This window comes from Apus apus, chromosome 1, assembly GCF_020740795.1.
Source record: "Apus apus isolate bApuApu2 chromosome 1, bApuApu2.pri.cur, whole genome shotgun sequence".
Lineage (NCBI taxonomy): Eukaryota > Metazoa > Chordata > Aves > Apodiformes > Apodidae > Apus > Apus apus.
The window spans coordinates 42,342,508-42,362,004 of record NC_067282.1 but is presented as its reverse complement, the minus strand read 5'-3'; the positions used below and the strand labels follow the sequence as shown (position 1 = coordinate 42,362,004).

The window sequence follows — 19,497 nt, the reverse complement described above, 5'->3', positions numbered from 1 at the left end:
AAACCTTGCTTGCATCTTCTGGAGCTGCAGTGATAAAATCCTGTATTTACAACTCTTTACTGGCAGAAAGTGTGAGAAGGTGTGAAGACCAAACTGCATATAATATCATTGTGTTACTGCAGACTCCTCATACTGTCCAGAAGACAGCACAGAGCAGTACTACCATAGCATATGAATGTTTTTCATTGAAATGAGGGCAAACTGGGCCAGACTAGAGGACAATCTTAGGTATTTGGCTTGCAAGGTGATACCAGGGCAGAAGACGTTAAGGATTTGTCAGATCCTTGAGAAGGGGCTGTAATTTCTCAGGAAGGACTGTGAGATACAACATTACTAGCTTTCGACCTCTGTTCCTGTCTCTGCTTTTGCCTCTGTCATTCAATGCAGAGTGATGGCAGAAGGAAGAAAGAACAGAACAGGGTGACTTCTTGTCAGGCTGTAGTTCCACTCTCTCGTGTCCTGCTGCTGATATCCCACAGTACTGATGGAGAAGATGCACAAAATAAATGCAGATAAGGAGATACTGAGTTACTTCTTTACATATTTTCTGTTTATCAGTCTTTGCAAATATAGGGCTCTGAATCAGCTGTTAATCTTTTGCATTAGGAAAGCACCATGATTAACTTGTATCACTGAAGGAGAAAAAAGCGTGGTAATGTGGAGGAATTCAAAGTCTGAGGCTAAAAATTCCTCTTCTGGGCAGACTTGATTCCAGAAAACTTAAGCAACAGAGGTAGGGAGGGCTTCTCTGTTGTCACTGTTTAGATTGGTTGATGAAGTTCTCCTCCCATAGGAAAGGGATTGAATTTTATCCAGCACCCTGCCTCAACCTTTCACTGTATTGCTGCTTTGATAACCAAGTTCTGAAAGTTTTCCATTGCTAGTGCGAGAGTGTTAGTATATAATAGGGGTTATAAACGACATCTGTATGTTGGTATATTTGAGGTCTTTGTTGGTCTGCCTCACATGCAGTTGTCTGTTCAATCTGCTGTTTAAAGTTTTTCTGTCTACAATGGTTGAATGCAGATGTATGGAGATGAGAGACAAGGGTAAGGAGCTGGAAACTGACAGGAAGGAATGATCAATCTCAGAAAGTCCCAAAAGTAAAGATCAAGACTTGAAACCAAAAAAAAGTGGGTAGGACTGAAGGAGGTCACAGCGTGAAACGAAAGCGTAAAGAGATTGGTCAGATTGAAAAGGCAGGTCTGCCTTGTACTTAACAAGTGGTCTTGGGTAGAGTCTCCCACTCACACCGTGGTTTTGCATAGAGCCTGCAGAAGTAGAACTGGGTGGTTCGTTTGGCCAGGTTTAACGATGTTCTAAGCTATTTGATGCTCAAAAAAGATAAACAGAACAGAATTGTATTGAATTCAGTGGTGTTAGGAGATGACTGCTTATTTTCTAGAGGTCTGTGTGATAAGCCCAAGGAGTACTGTTGAATGAATGTAACTAATGCATCATTTCCTAAAAAAAAAAAACCAAACCCAAGGGTGCTGGCTGTGTGCTTGGTGTTGTGCAATGGTCCCCAGCTGATGGAGTGAGGGCAGGGCTGCTCTTCAGGGTGAGCTCAGCAGGCTGAAGAAATGGGCTGGCCTGGACCTCATGAAATTCAGCAGAGGGCAATGTCCTACACCCAGGGACTAACCCACCCCATGTCCAGTGCCAGCTGGGCAAGCCCTTGAACTATCTCATCTAACTTTGGAGCTACCCTGGTTTTGGGTGGAGTTTGGACTTATAGGCCTTTCAACTTTCACTGTTTTTTGGAGGTTATTTTCAAGGCTGGTAATGGAAAAAGTTTTCTGTTGTTTGTGTGTTTGTTTTTCTAATGTGTTTGAAGATGTTTTGGGGGCAGTTTTGTAGTTTTATTTGCATAGTCATAATATTAGCAACATGGTGATATGTTTGATTTTTGTTGTTGGTTCTCCCCTCCATATCTATTACAAACAAATGCAGTTTTCCCTGGAAAGAAAGTGACTGCTCTTGAGTGGTCTTTCCCATCTAACGTAATTCAGTGGATTCTTGGAGTATAATTACAACTAGAAATGTCAACGGGATAAAATATATTAATCTCAAGGGAGTTATTTTGCAGTGGCCATCAATCTATCCTTTCTGTCACGTGCTTTTCAGTTTAGATTGCTCTCAAGCAAAGACGTTGTAATTTTGTCTCAATTCATTATGATTATAAATATCTTGGATAAAACAATGTAACAAACAGCCACTTAAAAATGACTTATGGTCTCCTTCAGCAAGGCAGGGAGACCATGAAGTTCTTTTGGTTTCGTCTATTGTGTAGCATTTATCAAGATGGGTCCCTTAACAGTCGGTTGGTGGTTGATATTTAATGAGTATTTCACAGTGTAAGCAGATACCAGGTAGTTTGTTATCTGGAACCTGGGTCGTATTCATGGGATAGACTTGCGTTTACTAGGACTGAAAAATGTAAAACTTAGGCTGAAACTGTAGAGAGGGAGGTAAACTTTTCCCCAAACCTTATATTCAGGAAGGGGATGAGCAGCAGAGGTTTTCTTATTCTCTTTCTTACATGGACTGCTGCTCCAGCAGCCCCATGGCTGAGAAGCTGCTCCAGGGCCATGCATGGGCAGTGGGGTAGCCCCCAGGTTTGCTCACCACCAACTGAGCACTGCTGGGAGTGGGGTGGGGTGGTCTTGGAATGGATCCCCTTGGCTGAAAAATTGCTAGGGGCATTTCCAACATGGATGTTTTCCAGGGAGAAAAAGGCATTTAAGATGCATGCAGTCAAGCCCTTCAGCTTGGCATGTTTCCATTGCATATGAGCTTGTTCCTCTTCCTTTTGCCTTTGTAAAGTTCAGGAATGATTTCTGGGAAGACCTCAGCACTCCTATTAGGCTTTCCTTACAAAAAGCAGTACAAAATTCCTTCTGTGTCAACTTCTTTCTTCGTTTCTGCTGGGCAGTTTGTTTCAGTTTTTTATGGGTCCCAGATCTTGGCTCCATGCCACTCATTTCCCAGCTATTTTGGTGTGTTTACATAGTGCTCTTCAGCAGCTGGCTTGGGGTGGGAATGCAAAACGTGTGCGTACACACACAAACACACACACACGCAAAATCAGTTCATCGATATTAGGGCCAAATCATATTTGGTGCTTCGCTTGTGATCTGACCTTGTTGAAATCAAGCTGAATTGCAATTTTGAGGGGTTTGTTCTTTGTTTTCATTCCTGCCAGCGTGGATCAAGAGGCAGACATCTGTGGAAGATCATAACTGTTGCTTTTAAGTTTCATATAGCAAAACCACAATATATTTTTTAAGTATTTCTTTAGTAGTTGAAGATAGCTGTGGTCTTTCTTCACCCTCATACTTCAGAAAGGCAATGGAAGTAGACACAGGGGTGGATTAGACTTATCCTGTCAAAGCCTGCTGTACTGCAAAAGCCTCAAGCTTTACTTTAAAATCAAGAAATAAAGAGATCTTTATATTTAATAAGTAAGGCTGTGTTTTCAAGTAGTCAGCTCAGAAGTACCTAAGAGGCTTTGCTTAGAATGGGGAGGAATGTCTTTGGCTCAGCAGTGGTGTTCAGGGTTTGCAATCCCAGTGGCTGCACACATTTCTGCTTTGCTTGGAGCTGCTGTGGGGTGTTTTCAGATGCCTTGATTTTGCAGTAGTTCTTGAATTAAAATATGGTTTGTTAAAATATTTTTTTGAAATTGGAAGAATGGAGAATTGCATAAAAAAGGATGGCAGCAACCTTCATGTGAGGTGGTGTGTGGGGGAGGAAGAGGGTCCACATTGTAGTGTAGCTCACAGGGGAGTAATTAGTCTAGAACTGACAAAATGTGATGAAAATGTGGAATATTTAAAATGGTTTAGCACCTATTGGTGCAACTCAGTGCAATGGTGTCTGTTAAACTACTTCTGAAAGTTAATATATACCCCCTCACAATTTTAGTTAGTAAATGTGTTGGCATCTCTAATTTGTATTACTTACTGCTGTTAATTATAAGGCTTGGTGTGCAATTACTTCTTTTTTATTATTATTAATTTAAGTCATACAGAGTTTAAACTCTTTCTGTGATGAATGTCTTCCTGTAATTGTTAATTTGGTTTTTGAAGGTTTGTATTTTAAAATCAACTTGAGAGTGAAAACAAAGACTTTCACCTTGAAAAGTTTAGCCAGATCTGAGAACAAAGTTAACAAAAAACAGCCTGTGAGCATAAAAGGATAAATTGCTTGATGAGGCAGGCACAGACACCCTTAATTCCTATTTCTGATACTTGAAATGCATGGTTTGTCAGTGTTCCCACACTAGGGGAGGCAGGGAGATGTGTCCTCACTTCTTGAGAGTAATGGAAACAGATGCCACTACATCTTGTTGTCTCTGAAATGTGTGCTGTAGACTATGAAATAAAGGGATAGAAGCAACCTGAAGATCTAGGTGAGAAATTTTGATGTGAGCATCTCCTCAGCTCCAACTGCAGTATCTCAGGACTGCCATGCCCAGGTGCAGGGCCTGCCCTGTCTGCCTCACTGTGTGCATCCACTTTGGAGAGCAAACCATGGCTGTGGTGTGAGCGATGCTGAGTCTCAATATGCCCACCAGCCAGAGTTAGCTGCCTCCATACCATGCTCACTGCAGCTGTTCTACTGCCTCTTGGAGTTCAGGTCTCCTCCCGTACCTTTGTGGTGCTCCTGTTGCTCATTATGTCTCTAGTTTGGAGATAACTGGAGACCTGTCAGTGTCGTGTTTCCATGTCATGGAAGTACGCTTTGCATGTTGTGGGCTCTGGCACTAGGCTGTGTGCCAGGGGTCTGAGAGGGTGGGCTTGGAGGACCCAGTAGGACCAGTCAAACTGGCAGAGGTTTGTCTACACTGTTTCTAGAAAAGCCTGGAAAGATCAGTCCCCCAAACCACAGACCAGTTTTGGATTTGGAGGAAGATGGCTGGACCAGGCCAGAGTTGGGAAGTGAGCCAAATCTGCTACTGGGAAATGCTTCCATGAATGTCCCAGCCTTGTGTGCCTCAGTTCACTTGGCATCATGGCCTTGAGCTGCACAACCTAGGTGGCTTTTGGAAGACACCAAACCAGCAGGTGTGCTCCAAGACCTTACGAAACATGCTCTGATTTGTCACGGACTGTTGAAAGACACAGGTGGTGGATATCTTCACCAAAACTGAGAAGATTCCTTCCTGTTGCTTAGCACTGGTTGCTGAGGAAGGGGTCTCACAGTTCTACTGGTGAACACTCAGGGACCCCTCCCAGTTTGAGGCTGCACAGTGTCCCTCTTTGTTTAGTGGTGTTTTAAAACCAGTTCCTTTGGTTTCACTTTCAGCCTTGATCCTTCTGATGAGGACTAGTCATAAATGATGGGACAGAGTCCATAGGGCACTAGATTTCAAGAGCCCTGAATCTGTGTCCCTTTTAGTTTTCAGTCATTTTGCTGAAGGCTCCAGTCTTCCACTAGTCGACAGACAGCAGTTGGCACCTCCAGAGGGCAGTTCTTCCTATGGGATTTCTGTATCCTCCCTGGGAGAACAAACATCTCTGCCTGTAAGCTATGGTGGCACAGACATGGTGAGTACACCATGTTCCGCTTTGCTGGACTCATTCTCCAGTCCTTGGGTTTTCAAAGCATCGCTGAGCTTCCCTGTGCTTTTCTCTGCTGTGTTATATTCTCATGGGAATGAAAAAGCAGTCACCAAGCTCATTTCACCTTTTATTCCTAGAGCACTTAGAGAACAATTATACTAATTCTAATAATGACTAAATTTGTACTGCTCCACAGACGAAAGCAGAAGGCATGTAATTTCAAAGTTGTTTGACAAGACCATTTTGATGTGTGAATTTTCAGAAGTATGACACAAGTTTTCAAAGCCCTTTTTGGGGAGAAAAATGTTTAAATTCACACTCTCAGGTTTTTGGTTTCTATGAAGTTGAATACTGTTTAGTTCTGTTCAACATTATCTATCAAAGAAAACAAATTTAAAGCAGGGATTTACAAAACTTACTACTACTACTTGTTTCTTAATGATCTGTTTCTGGTCATTAATTATCAAGATATAAGTATTTGCATGGAAAAAAAGGATACTTCTGTTGTGCGATGTATCAGTTCTCAGTATCATGAAGCAGTGCAGGTAGCTGAATTTTGGAGCTACTATTTGCTTCTCAATTATAAGGGAAAACCCATGGTTCTTGGTCTGCACGACAATGCTGATTAAGATACCTTGAAACAGAAACTGAAGTATTACAGAAACTTTCCTGTTCTCCTTTTCCTACATATCTGACAATAAACATTTAATGCTAGAAATAAATGCATTTGGATTTTAGGATTTTTGACATGCCATGGAAAGAATAATGTCAAATAATGACAATTTGTCACTTCTTATATGAAGGCATGTAGAAGAACGTGTTAGTATTCAGTAGCTAGGATGTAAGGAGAAGGCAGTTATTTTAATACTGAAACCCACTGTTGACAGACCTGAATTATGATTCCACTGCATATGGTATTTCATATGCCCAAGGACATATGTCTAAAAGAGAGAATAAACTCCTGTTATTAATCTAAACCTTGACCTGCTTTTATGCTTCCTACATGGTGCTTCATGTGTCCTGGTGATTCATTCAGTCTTGTGCAGAGGTTTGATGATGAGAAAAGAAAGGGGAAGTGTTCTGCTTAGAGGCTGTCACCTTCTTTTTAACTTTGCTATTTACTTAGGGTTTTTGGTTGTTTCAGTTCAGTTTGCTAGCAGACTGCTACAGCTGTCATTGCTGTGGTCAGCTGTGATGGACATGTGCACATAGCTCAAGTGAAAACATAAGCCTCGGCTTTCAAACATGATAGGTAAACATACACTGAGTTTCCACCTTAGTTTGTAAGTAATTCTGTAAGTGTTTCTGTATTTGCATTAGCAGGAAAAACAAACAAACAAACAAAAATAACAAAAAAGACAATCTAGTAGTAGTGAGATTCAAAACATTATTTTACATGGACGTTGTTTCCTGCTTTTAGAGGAGATGGTACAGCCGCCAAAACCCAAAATCTTGTAGTTAAGTCTGAGTTTCATTTACAAGTGTATGGACTTGGGCTTTGGTGGTTATGAAGAGCGATGACAGTGAGAATCTCTCTTGCAAATTAAGTTGTACGGAGTTTCTGTTGATCTTAGGAAGATGAAAATTAACTTAGATGTGTAGGTTGTCTTACTAGGTGCAATGAGATGATGTTTGCTGAACTTCTCTTGGAGATTTACATAATGGATGAGATACATGAGCTGCAGGCATCATGACAGTGGAGTTTATTTTATCGCAGAATGTAAAATAAGTGAATTGCCTTAATCATCTCTGCAGAAAGCTGCTATAATCTTATGTATGCAGAGAGACAGAGTTCATATTATCCTGGCTATTCATGTAAAAGGAGCCAAACCTTTCTTTTGAACACTCTGGATCCCTTTAACTATCATACTGTCTTATTCAGGTCTTTTAAAGCTCTTCAGGAATGGCAAGCAATATGCATCTCTGTGAAAATATGGTTTTAATGCAGTAAAAATATACTCTCTATTGGTAATTCATGGCTTGGTGAGAGGCTCATAATACACTGGGTAATTATCCTAACTGCTACATATTTAAGTATATGGAAAGCATTTATAAATCAAGCTCACCTGCTATTTACTTCTATAGTGGTAATAACAGTAATTTCAGAAGTTTTTGAACCTTCATAATTTCAAAGTGGGTGTATGTTGGAAAGAATTTTTAATATTAACATTAGGAGGTTTCAGGTTTTAATTTACTCAAACTAGCTCAATTACTTTGGTTGGTGTGGGTGTTTTTTTTCTGCCTCAGCTGATGATGTCTTTTCAGCATGGAAAATGGACAAGGGAACGCTGAAAAGGTAGTATAGTTAAATAGTAGTAACAACTCCTATTGTGTGCTTCTCAACTGTGTATTTGGCTTCAAGCAAGGGTTTGGCTATTACTTTACTCTGAATATAAATGTGCCATTACTCTTTTATCTGTATGAACAGTTTGTTATGATCAAGACTACTTAACACTTTCGCCTGAGGAAAAGATTTACTGTTGGGCACAGCATGTTTCCAAAAGAGTGAATGATGTTTTTCGTTTCTGGTTAAGAAAAAAAGTGCTTAAGAATCCTTTTGTATTAACTTTACTGTCATAATAGTGTTGCATAGAAACACAGACATTATTTGCCTAAAATGATACCAGGCTATTGGAAAAAAGGGACAATTTAATGAATGTAGCATTCCATGAACAGGCTTAGTTTCTCCTTTTATTCATGATAGACTTAAAATATTTCCAGTGATTTCAGTAGTGATGGGCAGTACCTAATTGGTCTTCTGAATATGCTTTGCTTCACTCTGAATTCTAGAATACAGGCTGGGATTAGTTCTGCCGGATTTACTCTGGATACTGGATAGTGATGATTATTTATGAGTTGATGTGCAAAGTTAGATTTTTCTTTTTACCAGTTTCTTTTTCTGTTTTGGTTTCTGTAAACCAGTATTTTTTGTCTAGTTGTAAGTCTGTATCAATAACAGCTACTGCAGTATGCAAGGGAGGGCAGTGAAGTAATAACCCATTTACTTGTATTTGCTGTGATCTGTCTGCATCATGACCTGGTGGGATCAGAGCCGGCCGAATGTTTTACAAGGGCAAAGTTATTTTCATCAGAAAATGTTTTAAAACATTGACGTTCTTCCACTGCGGTGACTCTGGACTCTCCCATGTGGGGATCTTTAGAGTAAATAAATAAGAGATCATACCAGGCAAATGTGATTTAAAGTGTCTGTAACTGTTCCCCAAATGGTGCTAAAATCCTAACTAAGATACAAGCAAGGCAAGCAAGGCGAAAAGTTCACTTCAACCACCAGACCCTAAGGACACAGAAGAGGGTCCTGAAGAGTGAAAGTGTCCGAAGGAGCTCCCTTAGGACAGCTTCCTTATGCCCTGCTTCTCCACAGCTTACCCAAATAGAAGTGACCAAAAAATATTTGCTTACATGTATGTGTATCTAGTAAGTCAGAAAAAAAGGTGGTTTTTTTCCATTTGTGGCTGAGCTAACATTGTATTTGCAAAGGAACCTAAGTATTGACTAGCATGGCTGTGGTTGTTTTGTTAAACTGTTGTTAAAAATCCTGAAGCTTTCAGTTAGAAAATTTTGTAAGTTATAAGAATTTTAAAGGGAGAAAATATTATCTATCTATCTATCTATCTATCTATCTATCTATCTATCTATCTATCTATCTATCTATCTATCTATCTATCTATCTATCTATCTGTCTATCTATCTATCTGTCTATCTATCTATCTGTCTATCTATCTATCTGTCTATCTATCTATCTGTCTATCTATCTATCTGTCTATCTATCTATCTGTCTATCTGTCTATCTGTCTATCTGTCTATCTGTCTGTCTATCTGTCTGTCTGTCTGTCTATCTGTCTATCACTAGTTGTGTTGTTGTAGCGTGGAAGTTTCCGCCTCCTTCACTTACTTCTGAGGTGACAGCTCAAGAATGCTTATGACACAAAATGATGAACCCATCCGTATTGGTTGCTAGTGAGGAATGAAGCTGGACATTTCCATCTTGCATTGGCTTGGACTACTTTGAACCCTGGGGGATGTTCCAGGTAGCCAGCCAAGACTTCATCCTGCACAGTCACTTGTTTTTAACTGCTTCATTGACTATTCAACATGATGAGCATGTGAAGTACTTCACTAGTATCCACTTTGTAAAATTTCACCAGAAATTACCCAGTCCAGACTTAAACCTTGATGTCTAACCCTGGAGTAATTGTATGGCAGCTGATGATGGTAAAAATGTGAAGGATTATTTTGTAACCTATTTTAAAAGGCTGAGAAGGGTTCTGCAGAGCTTGATAATTAGATATAGTGAAAACAGTATTAAAATTGATCTCTTGAATTAGTCTAGTAGTTACTCAGAGCTGATTAGCAGTATGACTTCTTTTTTATTCCCAGTTTTAGTGTATTCAGGTTAATAGTTAATTTTATGTTTCAGAATAATAAGCGCAGTCCATTGATCTTTCAAGTATTCTTTCAGGTTGAAAATAAATTCAGAGCTCTGCTGTGTTTCAGGCAAATAACCACTCACAGAGAGTTGCTATTACTGTAAAAAACAAACAAGCAACAAAACCGAACAAACCCCACCGGAATGTTTCAGAGAACATTTTCAGTTTAAGAATAAATGATGATAGATTTTCACAATTTTTGTCCAAGAATGGGTAATCTGCTGTGCCTGGCACCAAACAGGCGATAGAATTATACTACTGTTTTTTCTTTTTTTTTCCCTGTAGTTCTCAAAATACAGAATTTATTAATGTCTGCAGGCAATATGAAGTATACCTCTGCATAGCTAAGGCATGCATGAGCACAGAAAGGTTGGATGGAGTCTCTGTGTTGATTGTGCTGAGCCAGGGGGTGGACTTCTGAATAAACAGCATCAGCAATGATACAGCTTTGGTGCTTTTCACCACAAAACACAAGCTGAGTACCTGACACAGATTCTTTAAGGTGATGTCCTCTGAGGAGTGGTTGTTAAGAAAAAGTGTATTTTCATGAAATAATTCTTTTTCACTTTACATGTGAACTGGTGATTTGGCATGAGCTTTAAACATGAAAAGCATTCTTGTGAATCATCTACATCGACTGAGGGAATTACTCCCTAGATTTGTGTCCAGCATCATTCAGCGTGTGATAAACACTGCTCTTGAAACCTCTGTGGCTGTGATTTTAGTGGTTAGAATATGTTAGTAATGTTTATTGAATTTCAGCATCCAGAATGATGATGGAGGCAGTTTGTCACTTTATTAATGTGTTAGTCCAGATCTCTTCAGAAAGATGCAGTGCACATAACCACTCTATGCCTGTGCAGAAATCACTGCTTAATAATACGAGCAGCTTAACCTAACCAGTTCTTTTGGTGAAAAGTAAATCTAATAATTTTATTATATGTGAGACGTAGCTGCTGTGGACATAAAATTGTTTACATCATTTTATGCAGTGTAACTAAGCCACATGTTGGGAATAAATATATTACTTACACAGGCACAATTTCTTATGGTGTCCTAATGAGAAATGTTAAATATATTAGTGTGACTAAAGGCTTGACAGATGCTATAAAGACTATGTAAGATGCCAAACAACCAATTATCTCATTATTTCTTGAAAGCCTTGACATGGGTAAGGTCACTATACATTTTTAATGGCAGTGTGATGCTAGGTTATAAAAAGATAATGCAGATAACAATACCTTGTTAGATCTTCCTGCTGTGCAATGTATAATCAGGTGCACTGACTTAAAGAACACTAATGAGGATTTAAAGACCCAGCAGGGGCACATCTAGCAGTCACACACCATTCTGTCAAATGCTTTTGCATAGGGCACCTCTGATGCAAGGTAGAGTTCAACAGCAAGTAGGAATGTTTAGTTTTATTGTATAGTTTGTGATATTTCTGTGTATTTCGGTGAGAATAACAATTGCTTGCAATGTTCTTGTCTTTTGCCAGTCCCTGTCATTTGACTGTGAATGTTACCATTCATAAAATTAGCTAGGAATGGTGGTAGACAGGGACAGACTGTATTGCTGTACTTTCAGCAATCACATAAGGTCTGATGGAAGCAAAGGAAGACACGTGAAGTCTGTGCTAAGCTGTAGATGCCATGTGCTGACCATCTTCTGGAACAAATCACAGGGAGTGAAATGCTGCAGAAGGACAGTAGCCCACCTAGCTTAAGGTCCCTTTTTGGCAGTGATCCATACCAGGTATTTGGCAGAAGAATGTCAATTCATTCTTGAGTCTGAATCTTGAAACTGGAATACTGTGGTTTAGAGCTGGTTTAACTTCCATGTTTTTTGCATGTATTATACTTAAAGAAAAGACGTAAGAATACAAACGTGGCCATTTTCTGTTTGAGCAAAGGACTGTTTACTTTGTTCACTTCCTCTAACATCAGTCAGTAACTGATGGATGCTTCAGAAGTAACAAGGTTGTGTGTGAACGATGGTATTGCCCTGGTAAATCTTCCAAGTTACAGTAGCAGCCACGGGTACTGAGAGAGCTGGCTGATGTCCTTGCAGCACCCTTCTCTACAATGTTTGAAAGGTCCTGCAGACCATGGGAGAACCCTGATGACTAGAAGAAAACAAATGTGCACTCCTCTTCAGATAAATCCAAAAGGGTCATCTGCAGTGCTACAGACCAGCCAGCATTCTGCTTGTCCATGGAAAAATAATAGAATCCTTTGGGAACAGACTGGTAGGATGTGTGTGCTTAGGAGGTCTTGGTCAGTACATAGTCACGTGTGGTGGAAGAATGAGAGACAGTGCATTGAAAATGAGAGGTTCAGGCTGAGTGTGAGGAAAACCTTTTTTTTACTCCCATACGGCTGTCTTCCAGGTGAGCAGGTTTGGCCAGAGAGGTTGTGTCATCTGCATCCTTTGAGATTATTAAGACCTTACTGGATATAACCCTGAGCATTCTGGTCTGATCTCTGAGCTGCACCTGCTTTGAGCAGGAGGTTGAACTGAAGACCTCCTGAGATGCCTTCCCACCTGAATTATCCTGGGATCCTAAGAAAAAAAACCCGCATTGACAATAGTATTTATTGTTCCCAGATTTCTCCAGGTTTTCATGATGTTTCATGCTGTAAAATTGTGTTATAAATCAGTTACTCATTTATCTTGTCTTTTCCCATGACACATGCTCATGTATTTTGTTTATAAACTTAAATTTAGTATATATGCTCAGTTTGGCTGTATATAGCAAATTCGATATCTCTGAATGTTAAAGATGTTATCATGAAACCTCAAAGCATCTGATAATGCAGTGCTATGTGTGCTACTAATATATCTCTCTTTCTGATGTTTTTCTGTCATTTTTGTGGCTATACCCACAGTTACTTAAAATACTCTTTAATCTTGAAGTTATGCAGTTATTTTAATTACTGGCAGTAATTTTGTTCACGTCCACTACTCTTATTTTTTAAATGTGACAAATTGCAACTTCTCTGAGAATCTGTGGGAAATGTGTGTTGGAGACATTTGAAACTTGTTAATTAGAAATTCTTAACACTTAATTAGAATTGCCTTTAAAGTGGAGCCTAGTTCCACAGTAATTTATTGCTTGTGGGATCTCATTTGACAGTTTTGTACACAAGCATTTTGGTGTCTTGGATAAGAAAGTTCCTCCTCTGAGCAATCAGGTATCAGCTTGTATCTGGAAGTTGTTGTGAGCAGTTTGAGAGCAGTATGTTATTTTAGACAATTTTTTCACGTATTTGGTGGATACTTAAGAATTCTCATTAATGAATTGAGGTGCTTTATAAGTTGTTCACTATGTGAAGAAAATTCAGAGTTTTCCCAATTTTTAAACTATAACAAGTGATACTTGCCAGCTTAAAGATTAATATTTTCTTAGGAGTTTTCACTGAAGCCTGTGAGGAGCAGGAAACCTCAAACTAATGTTAAATAGAACAGAGATTGGGTTGCGACAGGATGTTAAACATTTGCAGTTTGGGACTTTCATCAGAGCATGCAGCCTTTCTTTTGAAATGTCAGAGTAAGCAGTTTGTTTGCTCCACGGCAAGAAGCGCATCAAGCAATTACTGTTCCTCCATACGCCCGTGAGGTGCTGTGCAAAGGGTGCAGAGAGAGGTGATGGAGTGATGCCAGCTGCTAGCAAATTGTCTGACTTTATCATCTGATCATGCAATCATTCATCTTTATTTAATTATTCCTTTGTTATTTTGGCATGTGGCTGAATTGGGTGCTCTTCACGTGCAGTTTTGCGAACACCAGCACTCTTGGTAGTGCCTTTGCTCCAGTGGAGCTGCTGGGTGAAGGCTGTGGTTATGGCTCTTCCTAGCAGCTGGAATAGGGCTGTGCAAAGATCATTCTTGATTTCATCACTTTTGCCTTGCCATATCTATGACTTTGTACGTGAACGGTGGCAGACTGTTTCTGAGGTCCTGTGAGAACTGGCTGTGCTCCCTGCAGGTGCATCTGATGATATCTGGTATTGGAGGGTGCAGCTGCACACAAGTGTGTTCTCGTCCTCCTCCTATCAAGGCTTCAGGGAGTTTGCTCTGTCCCTGTAGCTGGCAGTGCAACAAGCTGAGCTGGAAATGAGCAGCCAGGTTTGGAAACAAGAGGTTCTCTTATGGGTGCCGAATGCTGCTCTGTCTTTTATGGTAAAAAAAAAACCCAAACATAAATTGCTTTTGAACAAAGTAAATCTGAAATAAAAAGAAGGCTTAACTGAATTTCCTAAATTTTAGCAGTTACATTTTTAACCTAAAGGTGGAAAGCTGGCTTATCCTGATTTCCTTTTCATTCTTCCTATATGCTGGAGCCATCAGATAAGTGAGAAACACTTCTGCTGACTAAGAATGATACCAGCTGCTTAAAATTTGTGGCCCAGCTGCTAGAAGACACTTAGGTATGTTTAATGACAGCATTACCTTACATTGCTCTTTCTTGGAAGATACAGTCTGTACTGTCTGTGATTTATAAGAATTCAGTTCTTGGTGCTGACAAGCGATTTATCACTATTTTATCCTAGGGGAAGGTACACAGCACCTGGAGGAACAATAGTTTTATCCCCAAACTAAAGGGATAGGGATGATCCACTGGCCAGTCATGCTCCAGTGGGTCATACAGCACTGTTGGTAGCATGTTTGCTTTTTTTGTGAAGCCCAGGATGGGACGGGCCAGTGTAATTTATGGATGAAGTGATGATGTCCAGGCTTCTGATGTGATTGTTTCACTGCTCCCTCTGGGGCTTTCTGATGGCAGAGCTGAAGGTGCTGTTGCTTTGAGGTGATGATCCCTTTGGGCTGTGGGGAGTGATAGAGCCAAGCAGATCCTGTAGATGGCATCTTGTCTTGGCAAAAAAGCAGCTATCTTTGGCTGTTTGGCCTGCCACAAGACATACTGGACAAAAATTTTGCATTAAACTGTGGCTACTGCTGCATGCTAAATATTCCCTTTATTCTCCAGCATGCAGTGCCCATGTTGTATCTGTCTTCATGGAAGCAGACTTTTCACTTTGGCAGGTGGGGGTAAAGTGTGCCAGCCAGCTCCCCATGATTTCAGCAGCTCATTTTCCTACCAGAGCAAGTAAGGGCAGAATTCAGAGTGAAATTTCAGTCATGTATTTGCTGGTAAGCTCCTTGGCAGTGCCATTCAAAGCTCATTTGCTCAGCAAATGGAAAATGGTCACAATTTAGACAATTAGCAGATACAGGAAAATTTTGTCAGATGGCAGAATTGTTCCCCTGACACTCCGTTGATGTTGCATACTTCTTCTAGCACCAGAAATTAATTAAAAACTTACTGTGGCCTGAGACTTACTTTTTTGTTATCTGAACTTTGATTTTAGTTTTTGGTAGAAGGCAAAAGACAGGGGACCTCTTACATGAAAAACTGACCTGAAACTATTCTCACCAGCTGTTGATGTAATTTTTTTTCTCAAGCCCACCTAAGGGTAAAGGTAACAACCTTCAAGCAGTATATGGTTTAGTAAATTCTGTAAATATATTTGCAGGACTTTTAACATTCTTTTTGTATTTCCTATTACAGGTGTTTTGGGTTTTTTTTGTTTGTTTGTTTTTTTGGGATGGGGGATGTTTGTTTCTAGTTTTAAGCCTTATGTTCTTAAAAATCTTCTCCAGACTTGGGGATAGTTCACATAAGATAGCAGAAAACTACTTTGCAAATTGAGTAATAGTTTTTTTAAAACCACTTGACTTGTACCTGTGGTCAAGAAAAAGTGGCAGTCAAAGCCAATTACTAGGGTTTTTATGTGAAAAAGTAATACATTTCCACTTGATAGCAGTCTTTGCTACTTGTCTGTGGTTTAAAAACACAAAGGAAACTATCAAAGAGTTTATTTGAGTATTAAGCATCATGGAGTGTTATGAAAAGGTTTTTTTTTTAGTTAACTCTAGTGTCAAGATAAATTCAGCTCATGCTTTTTCCAAACTTAATATTTTTTTAAGTATATGTCTCTCCTAAATGATGGCTCTTTTTTGACTCTCTTTTTCTGTTGGTTTTGGGGGAGCAGCAAAGTGGGGGTTGAGTGTTAGTTTTTTTTGTTTTGGTTAAGCAGGACTTCTAAGTGTAAGATAAAGAAAATTCAGAAATACTTAATGAATCCATTGATATTCACAAAAATATTATCAAATATTCTGTGAATATTGTATTTAGAAGGGATGTTAAATGTTAAACATATGGCTCTGGTGTAATTACTGTTACTTTTAACATCCTTTGAGTTACTACAGGACTGATCAGTAATTTTTTGTAGAGACAGCTGAAAGTGGCAGGAGAGCAGAGCTGATGTAAAGGGATTTTAAGCAGTCTAAGCTGACTGGATTGCCTGCTGAGTCTGAGAAGTAGCAGATTGGCCTCCAGTTGCCAGTGCACTTGACACTCCTCCGTCACCTGGAAGCTGACCACATCTACTTATATTTGTTAAAACTAATTTAAACCCAAACAAAAAGTAATTTAGCAGCAAAACATGAGATCACTGAATATTGTTGGGACTTGAAGTTTTTTGCTGGAGGCAGATTTGTAAAATATATATAGCAAATTAAAACATAGCTGTGTCCCTGGAGATTTGGCTACTTAACAGCTTTTGGAAACCTGCTGTCTGCAAAATTAGGGTGGTTTTTTTTGGTGTTTTTTGTTTGTTTGTTTGTTTTTTTAAAGGATCTAGGCACCAGAATATGCTTATGTTGCATGTGTACATCTTTGTACTGGTAGCAGTGGGATATAGCTGGACAAGATCTGATACGTCAGGCGAGGATCTTAGCAGGATAATGCAAGCTGAAGGCCATTCATGTCACATGCTTCTCAGGCATTGGTACCATCAAGTCACAGCTGCTGTTGAGGTCTGGGCATGAGTAAAAAGTAGACCACACTCAGAGGCCATTCTGGAGAGCTTAGAGCTATGATGCCTCCTGTGGCAGAAGGCGATGTATGGAATTTCATGCACAGCATTTGGGTCAACCCTAGCTCTGTTCAGGGTTAACAAGCAGACCAGGGAGAGGTATGTATATCAGTGAGAACTAACCTTGTTCTTAGCTTTAGTTAATTATTCTTCACAGTCACATGCTCATCTGCTGTCCTAGCATATTTCCAGAAGTCCATTGCTGTACTGTTTTAAGCTTTTGGTTTTTTTAGGTAAGACATAAGCCATAGCTTGTATGTTCATATTGTTCGGCCAGGCTTCTGCAAACTCTGCATTCTTTTCTCACTAAAGGAATTTAATTTTCAATTGAAATGAACTCAAATCAACCCCACCCAGTTTCACATGAAAACAGTATGATGTTTAAGGCTTCGCTCTACTTTTTCTTAAAAAATTGTTTCGGTTTTCCTTGAAGTCGCAATAAATGCTAGCGATCCTTTTCTAGTGAATTTGACTAGAGATTCAAATCTCTGAAGTAATACACAGAACTATGAGAGTCTCTGATTTCATTATGAACATTTCACACAGCTATAGACATAATTACATATGATGAAGATCTTACGGCAAGACATGGGCTGTTAACCCTGATTCCCTGGCAGAACTCCCAGCTGAGTGATTATTTTCTAGCCACATAAATTTGCTTTTATTTTTTATGGTATGGTTGTTTTCTTCAGTTTTTGGAATGAACTGCTCTTATACATTCTGTGGCAGTGCTAAATGGCATGCTTCACTGTCAAGGTAACTACATTTAAGTAGTTAACAAATCTCTTTGTATGGTATACAAAGGACTTATTTGGAAATTAAGAACATTAGGAGACAGAGGTAGTAGACAATTGAGTGATTCTTTCCTGTGAGAATTTGAAGAAAAGACATTCTCCTTGGCTTCCTCTCCCTATGGAGACAGTTATATTTGAGAAGAAATGGTAATCTGTCATTCTTCTGTTATCCCTTCAAACAAGGAAAAAAACCAAACAATTTCAAACTTTGGAAATCTTACCTAGTCATATCTTTAAAAGAACCTGTCCTACTTTGAAAGCAACAGACAGCATAAGACCTCAGCTTTCCACTGATGGATAATTTCAGTATAGTAGTGTAAGTAATGAGAATAGTGTGAATTCAGATATTCGTGTTCAGAAAAATCAACAAGGTGAAGACATTGCTAGGGCCTATAAATGACACAGGCTATTTCATGGTTAGCTCCATGTTGTTTCTAAGATGTCTGTAAAAATTGGAAAACTTAAAAACTCATGTTCCCAAGCTATCAAGAAAACTTTTTACAAGTATTAGACTTCTGGAACAATAAAATGAGAATATAATGATGAATTAGGAAGTTAACTGCATGTGCAGAAAACTTGTGTAAAAATAGCTAGAAGTTGGAGCAGGTAAAGTTATAAGTCATAGCTTTGAGACGGAAAGACTTCTTAAGGGATGTTCTTGGCTCTTACCTATTCAAATACACTCCACTTAAATTTGAAACCTTTTCCTGTAGCTTGACTGTTGAGTTGGAGACTGCTCTTCCTCCATCTGATTCTTCGTTTCTCAAAATGAAAGTGTGTTACATTAGAAGTAACTCTGTACAGAAAAGTAAAAGAAAAGTTGGAATGAAGGATTGAAGCTGGGCCTAGTAAGAAGAAAAGGGTGGGGGGAGGTGTTGTAGGATTTATCTTTGTTTCTTACCATCCTACTTGATTTTAATTGCCAATAAGCTAAATTAATTCTCCCCAAATCGAGACTGTTTTGCCTGTGATGGTACCTCATAAGTGCTCTACCTATTTTGACCCATGAGCTTTTCCATCTTATTTTCTTCCTCGGTCCTTTTGAGGAGAAGGAGTATGAGAGCAGCTTGGGCATCTGGCAGCTGGCTAAGGTCAGCCCACCAGAGTTACGAAGCATTGAGTTGTCAGCTGAGTATTTTGTGTGTCACAGAAAAGTTCAGAACCATCAGTGGCTATGTTTCACCTGCCACTTCAGTGGCACTAAGTAAGCCTGTTACCATCATTAGTGGCATCAGTAACTAGCATAATCCACCCTGCTTCTGCATGTCTCTTGTCTTAATGAGATGAAACAAGAGGACAAGACTGTCTTGCACAAGACCATAGATGTTTGTTGATCTATGCAGAAAATGTGAGCTCTGTATTCTGGCTGCTCTGAATCCTGAGCTCACTGCTTTCTTCTTGGGTTGCGTGGGGTTGTGCCCATCACAGTCTGGCCAGGTCTGGGATAGTGTAATTTCATTTCCTGTGCTCTAGTACTGAGCAGCTAGATGTGAAAATCTTGAAGAGTGGGAGAGACAGCTCTGGTGTAGGATGAGGTTATGCAATTTCTGTCATCAGAAGAAATTATGGAGGTGGTTTAGGGGTGTCTTTGGTGGTTTCTCAGGACAGGAGGGAGGTTGGTAGTGGCACCAGCTCCCCTGTTGTTAAAAGTTTACAGCTTGATTTTCAAACGTATGGCTTAGCCAAATTAAATACTTGGCTACAAAAGCACAGCTCTTCTCATTGATGGAGCCAGATTTCATGATAGT

At 39.6% G+C, this 19,497-nt stretch overlaps 1 protein-coding gene across 4 annotated transcripts in view; it reads left to right on the top strand.

Annotated features, from left to right (window-relative positions):
* KLF12 (KLF transcription factor 12) overlaps nucleotides 1-19,497 on the top strand; it is a 247,807-nt gene that overhangs the window by 74,471 nt on the left and 153,839 nt on the right. The window contains exon 1 of one of the 4 annotated variants that reach the window (XM_051608923.1): nucleotides 14,374-14,444. The exons of the other annotated variants lie outside the window; for them this stretch is intronic. The gene's annotated coding sequence lies outside the window, so the exon portion shown is untranslated. Of the gene's footprint in view, nucleotides 1-14,373; nucleotides 14,445-19,497 lie in introns of those variants that run through there. 4 annotated transcript variants of the gene reach the window in all.